Here is a 15052-nt window from a genome sequence, read left to right on the forward strand (position 1 = left end):
CAACTACTATCTTTTTGGCACATGAGTTCAGATTTATAATGGAAGAAGCCAAAGAAATTATTGCGCACTATAGGGTGGACGTTGGTCGTCCTCCCATAGAGGCAATCCTTTTTAATCAAGAAGACATAATAGATTTACGATCTTTAGATTATGTTGCTTATGATGAAAACCTTAGAAAAAAGGTTCCTACCGATATTCTAGTTGATAGAATCTCCGAACTTAATGATGATTTTGCTATTCAAAACAATGGGTTGGGATTTTCTCTTGAGCAAAGGCTCATGACTTTTTTCCAAAAGAATGCTTATAATGATGAATTGGTTGTGCAATATGAGGGGCCAAAGGAGGAACCCATACCGCTCGAGCTTGATCTTGGGGACTTCTGTCCCATTAAATTTAGCCCTTTTGATTACTTTTGCTTGCCACAAAGAAAACTTGCTGCTGAACGTAGGGAATATGAGATGAGTTTTCATAATTTAACTTATCATTATGGTGATACTTAGATCTATTCTCGCTTTTATGCCTAGCTAGGGCGTTAAACGATAGCGCTTTTTGAGAGGCAACCCAATTTTATTTTTGTTCTTTGCTTTTTGTTCCTGTTTAGTAATAAATAATTCATCTAGCCTCTGGTTAGATGTGGTTTTATGTTTTAATTAGTGTTTGTGCCAAGTAAAACCTATATGATCTTCTTGGGTGATAGTTAATTTGATCTTGCTGAAAAACAGTAACTTTTGCACGCACGAGAATAATTTTCATAAATCATAGAAATGTGCTTTTCAGTTGATTATTTTTGCAGAAGATTAATATGCAAATTACCTAGAACTTCCTATTTGGTAGAATTTTTGGATTTCTAGAAGTATTCGAGAGTTACAGATTGCTATAGACTGTTCTGTTTTTGACAGATTCTGTTTTTCGTGTGTTGTTTGCTTATTTTGATGAATCTATGGCTAGTATTGGGGGGGGGGGTATGAACCATAGAGAAGTTGGAATACAGTAGGTTTAACACCAATATAAATAAATAATGAGTTAATTACAGTACCTTAAAGTGGTGGTTTGTTTTATTTCTCTAATGGAGCTCATGAGATTTTCTGCTGAGTTTTGTGTTGCGAAGTTTTCAAGTTTTTGGGTAAAGATTTGATGGATTATGGAATAAGGAGTGGCAAGAGCCTAAGCTTGGGGATGCCCAAGGCACCACAAGGTAAAATTCAAGGACAACCAAAAGCCTAAGCTTGGGGATGCCCCGGAAGGCATCCCCTCTTTCGTCTTCGTCTACCGGTAACTTTACTTGATGCTATATTTTTATTCACCACATGATATGTGTTTTACTTAGAGCGTCTTGTATGATTTGAGTCTTTGCTTTTTGGTTTATCACTATCATCCTTGCTATACACACCTTTTGGAGAGACACACATGAATTGGAATTTATTAGAATACTCTATGTGCTTCACTTATATCTTTTGAGCTAGACAATTTTGCTCTAGTGCTTCACTTGTACCTTTTTAGATCACGGTGGTGGTTTTATTTTGTAGAAATTATTGATCTCTCATGCTTCACTTATATTATTTTGAGAGTCTTTTAGAACAACATGGTAATTTGCTTTGGTTATAAAATTAGTCCTAATATGATGGGCATCCAACTTGGGCAAAATAAAAACTTTCATATGGAGTGCATTAAACACTATGATAAATTTGATACTTGATAATTGTTTTGAGATATAAAGGTGGTAATGTTAGAGTCATGCTAGTTGGGTAATTATGAAATTGAGAAATACTTGTGTTAAAGTTGGCAAGTCTCGTAGCATGCACGTATGGTGAACGTTGTGTGACAAATTTGAAGCATGGGATGTTCTTTGATTGCCTTCCTTATGAGTGGAGGTCGAGATCGCGCGATGGTTAACTCCTACCAACCCTTCCCCTAGGAGCATGCGTAGTAGTACTTTGCTTCGACGGCAAATAAACTTTGGCAATAAGTATGTGAGTTATTTATGACTAATGTGAGTCCATGGATTATACACACTCTCACCCTTCCGCAATTTGCTAGCCTCTACGGTACCGTGCATTGCTCTTTCTCACCTTGAGAGTTGGTGCAAACTTCGTCGGTGCATCCAAACCCCGTGATAAGATACACTCTATCACACATAAACCTCCTTATATCTTCCTCAAAACAGCCACCATACCTACCTATTATGGCATTTCCATAGGCATTCCGAGATATATTGCCATGCAACTTTCCACCGTTCCATTTATTATGACACGCTCCATTATTGTCATATTGCTTTGCATGATCATGTAGTTGACATCGTATTTGTGGCAAAGCCACCTTTATAATTCTTTCATACATGTCACTCTTGATTCATTGCATATCCCGGTACACCGCCGGAGGCACTCATATAGAGTCATATTTTGTTCTAGTATCGAGTTGTAATCATTGAGTTGTAAATGAATAGAAGTGTGATCATCATCATTATTAGAGCAGTGTCCCATGTGAGGAAAGGACGATGGAAGCAATGATTCCCTCACAAGTTGGGATGAGTCTCCAGACTTTATGAAAAATAAAAGAGGCCAAAGAAGCCCAAATGAAAAAAAGAGGCCAAAGAAGCCCAAATAAAAAAAATATATAAAATAAAAAATGAGAGAAAAAGAGAGAAGGGACAATGTTACTATCCTTTTCCCACACTTGTGCTTCAAAATAGCACCATGATATTCATGATAGAGAGTTTCTTATTTTGTCACTTTCATATACTAGTGGGAATATTTCATTATAGAACTTGGCTTGTATATTCCAATGATGGGCTTCCTCAAAATGCCCTAGGTCTTTGTGAGCAGGCAAGTTGGATGCACACCTACTTAGTTTCTTTTTTGATGAGCTTTCATACATTTATAGCTCTAGTGCATCCGTTGCATGGCAATCCCTACTCCTTGTATTGACATCAATTGATGGGTATCTCCCTAGCCCGTTGATTAGCCACGTCAATGTGAGACTTTCTCCTTTTTTATTTTCACACATAATCCCTATCATCATACTCTACTCCACCCATAGTGCTATGTCCATGGCTTACGCTCATGTATTGCGTGAGGGTTGAAAAGGCTGAAGCGCGTTAAAAAGTATGAACCAATTGCTTGGGTGAAACCGGGGTTGTGCATGATGGGAGCATTTTTGTGTGACGAAAATGAAGCATGGCCAAACTATATGATTTTGTAGGGATAAGCTTTCTTTGGCTATGCTATTTTGATAAGACATAAACTGCTTCGTTAGCATCCTTGAAGTATTACTATTTTTATGTAAATATTAAACTTTTATCTTGAATCTTTTGGATCTGAACATTCATGCCACAATAAATAAAATTACATTGAGAATTATGCTAGGTAGCATTCCACATCAAAATTCTGTTTTTATCATTTACCTACTCAAGGACGAGCATGAATTAAGCTTGGGGATGCTTGATATGTCTCCAACGCATCTATAATTTTTGATTGATCCATGCTATTATATTATCTGTTTTGGATGTTTAATGGGCTTTATTATACACTTTTATATTATTTTTGGGACTAACCTATTAACCGGAGGCCTAGTGCAAATTGCTGTTTTTTTTGCCTATTTTAGTGTTTCGCAGAAAAGGAATATCAAACGGAGTCCAAACGGAATGAAACCTTCGGGAGAATCGTTTTTGGAACAAACGCAATCCAGGAGACTTGGAGTGGACATCAAGGAAGCAACGAGGCGGCCACGAGGCAGGAGGGCGCGCCCAAGGGGGTTGGCAGTTCCCCACCCTCATGGGCCCCTCGTGGCTCCCCTGACCGACTTCTTTCGCCTATATATACCCATATACCCTGAAAACATCCAGGAGCACCACGAAACCCTATTTCCACCGCCGCAACCTTCTATACCAGTGAGATCCCATCTTGGGGCCTTTTCCGGCGCTCCGCCGTAGGGGGAATCGATCAAGGAGGGCTTCTACATCAACACCTGAAAGTGCGTTATATCGACTAGAGGGGGGGTAAATAGGCGATTTTTATGAATTCTTCACTGAGGAATTAGGTGGTGAGGCAATTCCTAAATGAATAACTACTTGCAGCAGAATAAGTACTCAAAAGTAAACATAGCTGAACACAAGCATGGTCATCATGATGGAATGAAGACAAGCACAGAGTACAGAAAGCGTAAGCACAGGATAACACAAGATGAAGACGAACTGACTGAAGAAATTGAACTGGGGAAATTGAGAAAGTCTTCAGTCAATGTCTTCAAACAGATATGAACAAGCACACAACAACAGAACTGAGGAAATGAAAGAGTTGAGGAAATATAACCAGTAAACTTGGTGAAGACAATGATTTGGTAGACCAGTTCCAACTGCTGTCTCAGTTGTACGTCTGGTTGGAGCGGCTGAGTATTTAAACTCGACGACACACAGTCCCGGACACACAGTCCTCACCGTATTCTCCTTGATCTAAGGTCACACAGACCTCGCCCAATCACTCGTGGTAAGTCTTCAGGTGACTTCTGAACCTTCACAAACTCGGTCACTCGGGGATCCACAATTCCTCTTGGATGCTCTAGACCTTGACGCCTAACCATCTGGAAGAAGCACGGTCTTCAAAGGTAACAAGCATCGGATCCACGCAGGATCAATCTCTTTAGTGATGCTCAATCACTTTGGGGTTTTGTAGGTTTGGGTTTGGGTTTTCCTCACTTGATGATTTTCACTCAAAGTCCTCGGAGGATGGGATGCTCTCAAATGACAAGTGTCAGTTTCTCTCGGAGCAGCCAACCAGCTAGTGGTTGAAGGGGGCGACTATTTATAGCCTAGGGAGTAGCCCGACTTGATAAGACATAAATGCCCTTGTCTGATATGACCGTTAGGTGGGTAGATATTTTGGGACAGCTGGCGCGTAGCATAGCAACGGTCAGAATATTTGACTCTTAAATTCCTCAGGGCTATCATGTTCCTCACTATGGAGGCAATCCGCACTGGCGAATTCCTAACTCCTCAGTCAGAACAAATTCTTCAGAGACCAGAAGAACTTCGTCTCTGTCACTGAAGAATATGACTGAACTGTGTGAGATTTCCAATGGCTTCACTCGAAAGGATTGGTAGGAGTAGGATTTTGAGTTGAGCATCACTTGGAAATTTTTCCTTAGTATTTCCTCGACCCCCTTTAATAGTACGGTGTTTCCTATGACTCAAGAAAGAGAAAATGAAACAATGAAAAACAAAGTCTTCACGCTTCATGTTCCTCGAATGATTGCCAAGTCTTCAAGGTCACACCAATTTTGTCACTTTCAAAGTCTTCAGAAATCCAAAGTCTTTAGTTGAAGAACTTCATTTTTAGGGGTCGACTTTCTCTGTGAATATCAAACTTCTCATAGACTTATAGACCTGTGTACACTCACAAACGCATCAGTCCCTTAACCTACAAGTCTTCAATACACCAAAATCACTAAGGGGCACTAGATGCACTTACAATCTCCCCCTTTTTGGTGATTGATGACAATATAGGTTAAGTTTTCAACGGGGATAAATATATGAAGTGTAAAAACTGATGTTGAGGAATTTGATTGCAAGATATAGAGGAACCCCCCCTGAAGATGTGCATAGTGAGGAATTTGCTTTTGGAGCAATGCACACTTGAAGAGTATAATCATGGAGATCACCCCCTGTATCTTGTAATTCATGCACGCATTTGACATATAATATGAAGAATTTGCAATGCATGATAAAATATGGTGACTGATGTAATTCAGCATGCGTGTATTGACATAAATGAGGAATAAGCATGCAGAAGAACTCAACAAAAGTATCAGGCCACCATAGAGTTTAAGATTACAACTCGATCCATCAAAGTCATCAAAAGAACAAGAGTTGTAACTTAAAAAAATGCCCATATAAGATAGACCCGCTTGAAGACTAACTCAAATTTCTCCCCTTTTGTCATCTAATGACCAAAAGGATTGAAAATGAGGACTAACACCCATGAAGAATATCATGATGATGGAGGAGAGCCAGCGTCATTTGGGTCTTGAGTCGTGGTAGGGCCTGCCGCAGTGTCGTCCAAGTCTTCGAACTCGTCAGTGTCGCGCGATGAAGAATATGAACTGGCGACCAAGGAAGGAACCTTGACCTTCTTGAGTTTCTTTGGTGGAGGAGCATACCAGTCAAAATCTTCTTTGAAGCCCATTTTCTTCAGATCTTCTTCACCATAGAGATGATGCAGAATAGCCCAGGTGCGATCAAAAACTTCATGAAGGTAGTAATGGTTTTTCTTCACTGCATTATGTGTAGAGGTCATGTTGTGAAGAATAGAGCCAAACTAACGCTTAACCCATTTGTGGTTTCGATCCACCTTCTGTGAAGACTTAGAAGTAGCTCACGGTCAGTCACCACACAAGGAGCAGTAGCTTGAGGGCTTGTTTGGGAGCATTGGCAGCAGAATCATGAGTGGCAGAGTCATCATTGGTGGAATAAGATGCAGCTTTGCAGAACTGACCATCCAATGGACGAATGCCTTCATCAATAACAGCTGGTGTCTTGCCCTTCTCATAAGCTGAGGAATATGTCCGCTTGAGGACTTCAATTGGGGGCAAGTAGCTGAGGTGATTCTGAAAGTCAGCTTTGTAGTTGAGTGAAGACCTTGTTCTGAGGAATCTCATGATCCATGGAGCATAAGGCTTCAACTCAAACGGTGAAAGTGCAACATTCGCCAGAGTCCTCATGAAGAAATCATAATAATTAATAGGGATGCCATGCATGATGTTGAATTGCATATTCTTCACCATCCCAACAATTTCTTCATCAAATGAGTCGTGGCCTTTGATGGGACTCATAGTCTTCGTCAGAATGCGATAGATGGTTCTTGGCACATACATCAATTCCTTCACGAGGAATTTGGTCCTTGGGGCTTGACCAGGCTTTAGAGGCTTCATGAGCACTTGCATGTAATGAGCAGTGAGTTCAGGCTCATCGTACAGACAACGAGCACCTTCAGGTGGAGGACTGATTGGCAGGGCACGAAGCAACTCAGAGGTCGGTGCCTTGTAGTGAGTGTTTTCGGTCATCCAGTCCAACACCCAAGAGTTGATGTCATCAGCTTCACCTGTGATGTGCAGCGTTGCGTAGAAATGAAGAATAAGCTCTTCATTCCAATCAACTATGTCTGAGCAAAAATTGAGCAAGCCTGCATCATGAAGCATACTGAGGACTTGAGAGAAGCAAGGAATTGATTCCATGTCCACATGAGGAATGTGCTCGTGGTCGAAGACTTTGTCCTTGTTGAAAAGCAGTGAAGAATAGAAGTTGGCCTAGCTGGCAGTCCAGAAATGCTTCCTTCTAAGACAAGCATTGTCATAAGGGTTGAACTAAGTGAAGAACACATGCTCACCGAAGAAATCATCGGCCTTGAATTTTTGCTTCTTTGAGAAGGGATCCTTTGGCTTGGGCTGAGGAGTGTCAGTTAATTGCATCACCACCTCAGGAATCGCAATCTCAGGTTCCTGAGGCTGAGGAATTTCAGGCTCTTCTTCCTGGACGTTTTACCAATTCCCAGACGTTGTTGAGCTCGAACTGATGTAATTCTTCTTGCATAGCATGAATCCACTCAGGCTCCAGAAATGCTTCATCTACCTTAGTGGGATCTATGATAGAGACAAAAGCAAAGTGCCCACAAAAGTTAGATAAATGTGAAGATTTTGAGCGTGTGAGAGGACCTGGTGCTTCAATGTCATCGATGATCTTCTCGATTTGCACTTTGTTTGCAATGCGAGGATGAGCAGATTGTCTTCGAGGAATTTGATTCGCATTCAGTTCAGGAGCATTTTCCTCAGCACCATTTTCTTCAGGTGCGCCAGCTCGACGTTCATCGTGTTCTGGAATGAATTCTTCAGCAGATTCTTCAGTGGGAATGACATCCTCAGTAGCCTTGAACTTGATCGATTCCTCAGGTGCTGGTTCATCTAACACAGTAGGTAGGTGCTCTCTTTGTGAGCCATTAGTTTCATCGAACCGCACATCTACAGTTTCAACAACCTTGTGAAGAACGGTGTTGAAGACTTTGTAGGTGTGCAAGTCCTTTCCGTAACCAAGCATAAAACACTCATGTGCTTTCGGTGAAAATTTAGAACTATGATGAGGATCTCTAATCCAACATTTTGCACTAAAGACTTTGAAATAATTGACATTGGGTTTCTTGTCAGTGAGGAGTTCATAAGCAGTCTTCTTGAAGAATTTGTGACGATATACTCTGTTGATGATGTGGCATGCAGTATCAATAGCCTCAACCAGAAACGACGAGGTGTCTTATATTCATCAAGCATAGTGCAAGCCATCTCAGCAAGAGTTCTGTTCTTGCGCTCCACAACGCCATTCTGCTGAGGAGTATAAGGAGCAGATAGCTCATGAGTAATACCAAGTTCATCAAGATAGCCATCAAGACCGGAATTCTTGAACTCTGTCCCATTATCACTTCTGATGTGCTTGATCTTCACACCAAAGTTGGTTGAAGCCCTTGAGGAAAATCGTTTGAAGACTTCCTGCGCCTCATGTTTGTAAGTGACAATGTGCACCCATGTATAACGAGAATAATCATCAACAATAACAAAAACATATAGAGATGCATCATTTGTAACAGCAGAATAATGATTAGGACCGAAGAGGTCCATGTGAAGCAATTCAAATGGTCGAGCGGTAGTCATGATAGTCTTCGCTGAATGCTTGGCCTTTGTCATCTTTCAAGCTTCACAGGCTCCGCATAAGTGGTCCTTGAGGAATTTGACATTCTGAATGCCAATGACATGCTTCTTCTTCGCAAGCGTGTGCAAAGTCCTAATGCCAGCATGACCAAGTCATCGAGGCCATAGCTAGCCTTCTGAAGCTTTTTCAAGTAAGCATACGGCCGGTTGTGGTCCTGTAGAGAAATCAACGATATACAAGTCTCCTCTCCTAAAGCCTTCGAAGACTTTGGAATGGTCAGCTTCCATGATCACAACACAACGATATTTTCCAAAGACAACAACCATATCGAGATCACAAAGCATTGAGACAGACACGAGGTTGTATCCTAAGGACTCGACAAGCATGACTTTGTCCATGTGTCGATCCTTTGAGATCGCAACCTTACCTAGACCCAATACCTGACTTTTGCCTTTGTCAGCAAAGATGATATGCTTCAGATGTGACGGTGATAAAGGAGCATCCATCAATAGATTCTTGTCACCAGTCATGTGATTCGTACATCCACTATTGAGGACCCACTCATTTGCTTTGGGTTGATCATCCTGCAGATGAATTAGTGCAACTTACGAACTCATATACTTCATCAGTGAAGAATATGACATCAATATCATCAGATCAATTTCATCAAGTAGAAGAATAGATAAAATAGTATGAGGACGTGAGAAATGAAAGTTCATTTCTTCATGATTAGCCTGCGTCCTTTCATGCAACATTCAGGTCTCCAGCAAATTCTTCAGACATTTTAAGCACGTGTGGAGACCTGACCCTGCATAAGAGATTAGTTCTTTTTCTTCACCACCCACACCTGAAGGGGTGGCAAAGAATTCATCACTTGGCGAGCACCATATGAGAAAGGTGGCATGGAAGCCAGACCACTTCATTTCACATGAGAGGGGTTAGGGTAAGCATATGAATAAGCAGAGAAATTCTTTGAGGACTTATGAACATAATGATTGGAAGAATAATACTCATATTCATATCCCTTAGCTCTACCCTGCGAAACAGAGGGGTTAGCATGATGATGATCTTGTGAGGACTTTGATCCTTTTGAGGAATTTGATCCACGCGAGGAATTTGGTCCGTATGAGGACTTGGATCCATATGAAGAATTTGGTCCATATGAAGAATTTGATCTGGAGTTCCTATTCTTCACAGGTGGTGTCATGAGGACATTCACCTGAAGACTTTCCAGGTAACTTTTGGGAACCCAGATTTTCTTCATAGGGGAACCATTCCTGCATTTAGTGCCAACATATTCTAGCAAATACTTCACCATTATGATTTTTGAACAATTTATAGTTGGAGTCAAATGACTCATCAGAAGAATGAGGAGATTCACATGAAAAACCAGATAAATTGGATGGATCAACTAGAGGTCCCTTTGCAGCAACCCATGAGGTTTTGGGGTACTGCTCAGGCTTCCAATATGTTCCATCAACATATAGTTTCCTCTCAAAGGCAATACCCTCTTTCCTAGGGTTCCTGTTGAGGATATGCTTTTTAAGCACATCACAAAGAGTCTGATGCCCTTTGAGGCTTTTGTACATGCCTGTCATGTACAATTCCTTCAGCCCTGCATCATCTGTGATACTAGCAACATCCTCAGATGAGGAATTAGTGATAGCAGTGACATGTGAAGAGTTTTTAACATTAGAAGCATTTGAACATTCAGGTGAAGAATTAGCAGATTCAGGTTCAATTTACTTCAGACATGGAGGAACAAATTCTTCCTGAGTAGCGCTGATTTGTTGAGCAAGTAATGAATCGTGCTCCTTCTGAAGATCTTCATAACTCACTCTTAGCTTCTCAAGGTCTTTCTTTCTTTGAAGAAATTCATAAGAAAGCTTCTCGTGATCAGATAAGAGAGTGTTATGATGACCTTGAAGGTTGTCAAACTTGGACTGAAGTCTCTGAAGATTTTCAGTCAAGGTTTTAGTACGATCCATTTCTTCACCCAACATATCATCACTTTTATCTAGCATGTTTTGAATTTTTTCAATAGCCTTTTGTTGTTTCACAACAATCTTAGCAAGTTTAGAGTAGCTGGGCTTGAGGTTTTCATCAGATTCATCCTCACTAGATTCAGAGGAGGCGTATTTAGTTACCTTGGCACCCTTTGCCATGAAGCAATAGGTGGGAGCATAGTCGTCATTGCCTTCATTAGCCCTGTTGGTGAAGCCATTTTCTTCAGAGTTGAAGATAGACTTGCTGACGAATGCCGTGGCGAGAGCTAGACTTGCCACTCTAGACTCTGACTCCTCGGATGCCTCCTCTTCCTCATGTTCTTCAGATTCAGCCTCAGAGTCCATTTCCTTGCCAATGAATGCTCGAGCCTTCTTGGAGCTGCTCTTCTTGTGAGATGAAGATTTTGAGGATTTTGATGATGAAGACTTTGAAGATTTCTTCTTCTTCTTGGCATCATCAGAATTGTAATCCTTGTATTTCTTCTTCTTTAATTCCTTATCCCACTGAGGACAATCTTGAATATAGTGACCAGGTTTCTTGCATTTGTGGCATAGTCTCTTCTTGTAGTCACTGGATGAGGAATCATTACTCCTTGAGGATTTTCCAAAGCGACCACGTCTTGAGAACTTCTGAAATTTCTTCACGAGCAGTGCTAGTTCCTAGCTCGGTTCTTCAGGATCACCAAGGCTGCTAGTAGAGCACTCTTCTTCAGACTCAGAGACTGCCTTGGCCTTCAAAGCACATGGTTTGCCATAGCTCGAACCATAGAGATCTCTCTTCTCAGGAAGCTAGAACTCATGAGTGTTTAGCCTCTCGAGGATATCAGCAGGATCAAGTGACTTGTAATCAGCACGCTCTTGAATCATCAGTGCCAGAGTGTCAAATGAAGAATCGAGCGATCTCAACAATTTCTTCACCACCTCATGGTCGACGATGTTAGTGGTGCCAAGCGCTTGAAGCTCATTTGAGATATTAGTGAGGCGATCGAAGGTTTGCTGAACATTTTCATTGTTGAGTCTATTGAAGAGGTTGAAGAGATTGCGAAGAACGTCAACACGAGAATCACGTTGAGTTGAGACTCCTTCATTTACTTTGGAAAGCCTATCCTAGATAAGCTTAGCAGTTTCCAAAGCACTCACTCTACCATATTGCCCTTTGCTCATATGGCCACATATGATGTTCTTCGCTTGAGAATCGAGTTTCTTGAATCTCTTCACATCAGCAGCATTCAGGGAAGGTGTGACTGAGGGAACACCATTTCCACAACATACCAGAGATCATTATCAATTGCCTCAAGATGCATTTGCATCTTATTCTTCCAGTAGGGGTAGTCTGTTCCATCGAAGGTAGGACACCCAGCAGAGACCTTGATCATACCTGCAGTCGACATAACTAAAACTCTAGGCGGTTAAACCAAAATCACACAAAACAAGGGAGTACCTTGCTCTGATACCAATTGAAAGTGCATTATATCGACTAGAGGGGGGGGGGGTGAATAGGCGTTTTCTATGAATTCTTCACCGAGGAATTAGGTGGTGAGGAAATTCCTAAATGAAGAACTACTTGTAGAGGAATAAGTACTCAAAAGTAAACATAGCTGAGCATAAGCATAGTCATCATGATGGAATGAAGACAAGCACATAGTATAGAAAGCGTAAGCACAGGATAACACAAGATGAAGATGAGCTGACTGAACAAATTTAGCTGAGGAAATTGAAAAAGTCTTCAGCCAATGTCTTCAAACAGATATGAACAAGCACACAACAAAGAACTGAGGAAATGAAGAGTTGAGGAAATAGAACCAGTAAGCTTGGTGAAGACAATGATTTGGTAGACTAGTTCCAACTGCTGTCTCAGTTGTACGTCTGGTTGGAGCGGATGAGTATTTAAACTCGAGGACACACAGTCCTCACCGTATTCTCCTTGAGCTAAGGTCACACAGACCTCGCCCAATCACTCGTGGTAAGTCTTCAGGTGACTTCTGAACCTTCACAAACTCGGTCACTCGGTGATCCACAATTTCTCTTGGATGCTCTAGACCTTGACACCTAACCGTCTGTAAGAAGTACAGTCTTCAAAGGTAACAAGCGTCGGATCCACGCAGGATCAATCTCTTTAGTGATGCTCAATCACTTTGGGGTTTTGTAGGTTTGGGTTTGGGTTTTCCTCACTTGATGATTTTCACTCAAAGTCCTCGGAGGATGGGATGCTCTCAAATGGTAAGTGTCAGTTTCTCTCGGAGCAGCCAACCAGCTAGTGGTTGAAGGGGGCGACTATTTATAGCCTAGGGAGCAGCCCGACATGATAAGACATAAATGCCCTTGTCTGATTTGACCGTTAGGTGGGTAGATATTTTGGGACAGCTGGCGCGTAGCACAACAACGGTCAGAATATTTGACTCTCAAATTCCTCAAGGCTATCATGTTCCTCACTGTGGAGGCAATCCGCACTGGTGAATTCCTAACTCCTCAGTCAGAACAAATTCTTCAGAGACCAGAAGAACTTCGTCTCTGTCACTGAAGAATATGACTGAACTGTGTGAGATTTCCAATGACTTCACTCGAAAGGATTGGTAGGAGTAGGATTTTGAGTTGGGCATCACTTGGAAATTTTTCCTTAGTATTTCCTCGACCCCCTTTAACAGTACGGTGTTTCCTATGACTCAAGAAAGAGAAAATGAAACAATGAAAAACAAAGTCTTCACGCTTCATGTTCCTCGAATGATTGCCAAGTCTTCAAGGTCACACCAATTTCTTCACTTTCAAAGTCTTCAGAAAGTCTTCAAAAATCCAAAGCCTTCAGTTGAAGAACTTCATTTTTAGGGGTCGACTTTCTCTGTAAATATTAAACTCCTCATAGACTTATAGACCTGTGTACACTCACAAACGCATCAGTCCCTTAACCTATAAGTCTTCGATACACCAAAATCACTAAGGGGCACTAGATGCACTTACAACACCATAGCCTCTCCGATGAAGTGTGAGTAGTTTACCTCAGACCTTTGGGTCCATAGTTATTATCTAGATGGCTTCTTCTCTCTCTTTGGATCTCAATACAAAGTTCTCCTCGATCTTCTTGGAGATCTATTCAATGTAATACTTTTTGCGGTGTGTTTGTCGAGATCCAATGAATTGTGGGTTTATGATCAAGATTATCTATGAACAATATTTGAATCTCCTCTGAATTCTTTTATGTATGATTTGTTATCTTTGCAAGTCTCTTCGAATTATCAGTTTGGTTTGGCCTACTAGATTGATCTTTCTTGCAATGGGAGAAGTGCTTAGCTTTGGGTTCAATCTTGTGGTGTCCTTTCCCAGTGACAGCAGGGGCAGCAAGGCACGTATTGTATTGTTGCCATCGAGGATAAAAAGATGGGGTTTATATCATATTGATTGAGTTTATCCCTCTACATCATGTCGTCTTGCCTAATGCGTTACTCTGTTCTTATGAACTTAACACTCTCACTACTAGGGAAAACCCTAGTAGCACGGGTTTTGAGGCTAGCAGTAGTGCAGGAAGTGACGCTACTAGTAAGGCGCTACATCTAACTCATAGTAGTAGCGCGGTCTGTACCCGTGCTACTACTATTGACTATATCAACAGCTCTTTTCTGGAACGCACTACTATTAGTTAGCTATAGTGGTTTCCTAGCCCCTCGCTACTGCTATATCTTTCACCATTTTCCCCAGCTTCCTACCCCGTTTCGGTCGGTCCAGATACTAGGTACTACTAGATATCAATTTCATAAAGTATTATAGATACTAGGTAGTACTCACTCCATTCCAAATTACTCGTTGTTGTTCAAACCACGACGAGTAATTTGGAACGAAGGGAGTACTAGATAACAATTTCATATATAGTCAACATGCATTCTCAAGCAATACTTGATGATATCGACCATGATCATCATATGTAGTTCTAGATGATATCAACGACGATCATCATATGTAGTTCGACATGATATTGACGACGATCATCATATGTAGTTCTAGATGATATAGCCACACACACATATGTAGTTCTAGATGATATCAAACACGATCATCATCCTCAAGCCTAGGCGGTTGGTGTTCCTGATAGTAATTAGGATGGCCTGTTGAAAGCACAAGTGCTCCCTGGGTGGTTTTGGTAATTAATGTCAACATATCTCTTGTTGGACTAACACTTTTACCTAGTATGTTTCAGATAAGTTCAACAATGAAGTGGCATGGAATAGAGGATGTGGAACCCCTTCAAGATGCTAAGGACAAAGGATTGGCTCAAGCTCCAAGAACAAGACTCTACATTTTCTATTTTAGTGATCCAAGATCACATTGAGTCTATAGGAAAAGCCAATACTATCAAGAAGGGATGAGGTGTTGC

The sequence above is a fragment of the Triticum aestivum genome, chromosome 1B, assembly GCF_018294505.1.
Source record: "Triticum aestivum cultivar Chinese Spring chromosome 1B, IWGSC CS RefSeq v2.1, whole genome shotgun sequence".
Taxonomy (NCBI): domain Eukaryota; kingdom Viridiplantae; phylum Streptophyta; class Magnoliopsida; order Poales; family Poaceae; genus Triticum; species Triticum aestivum.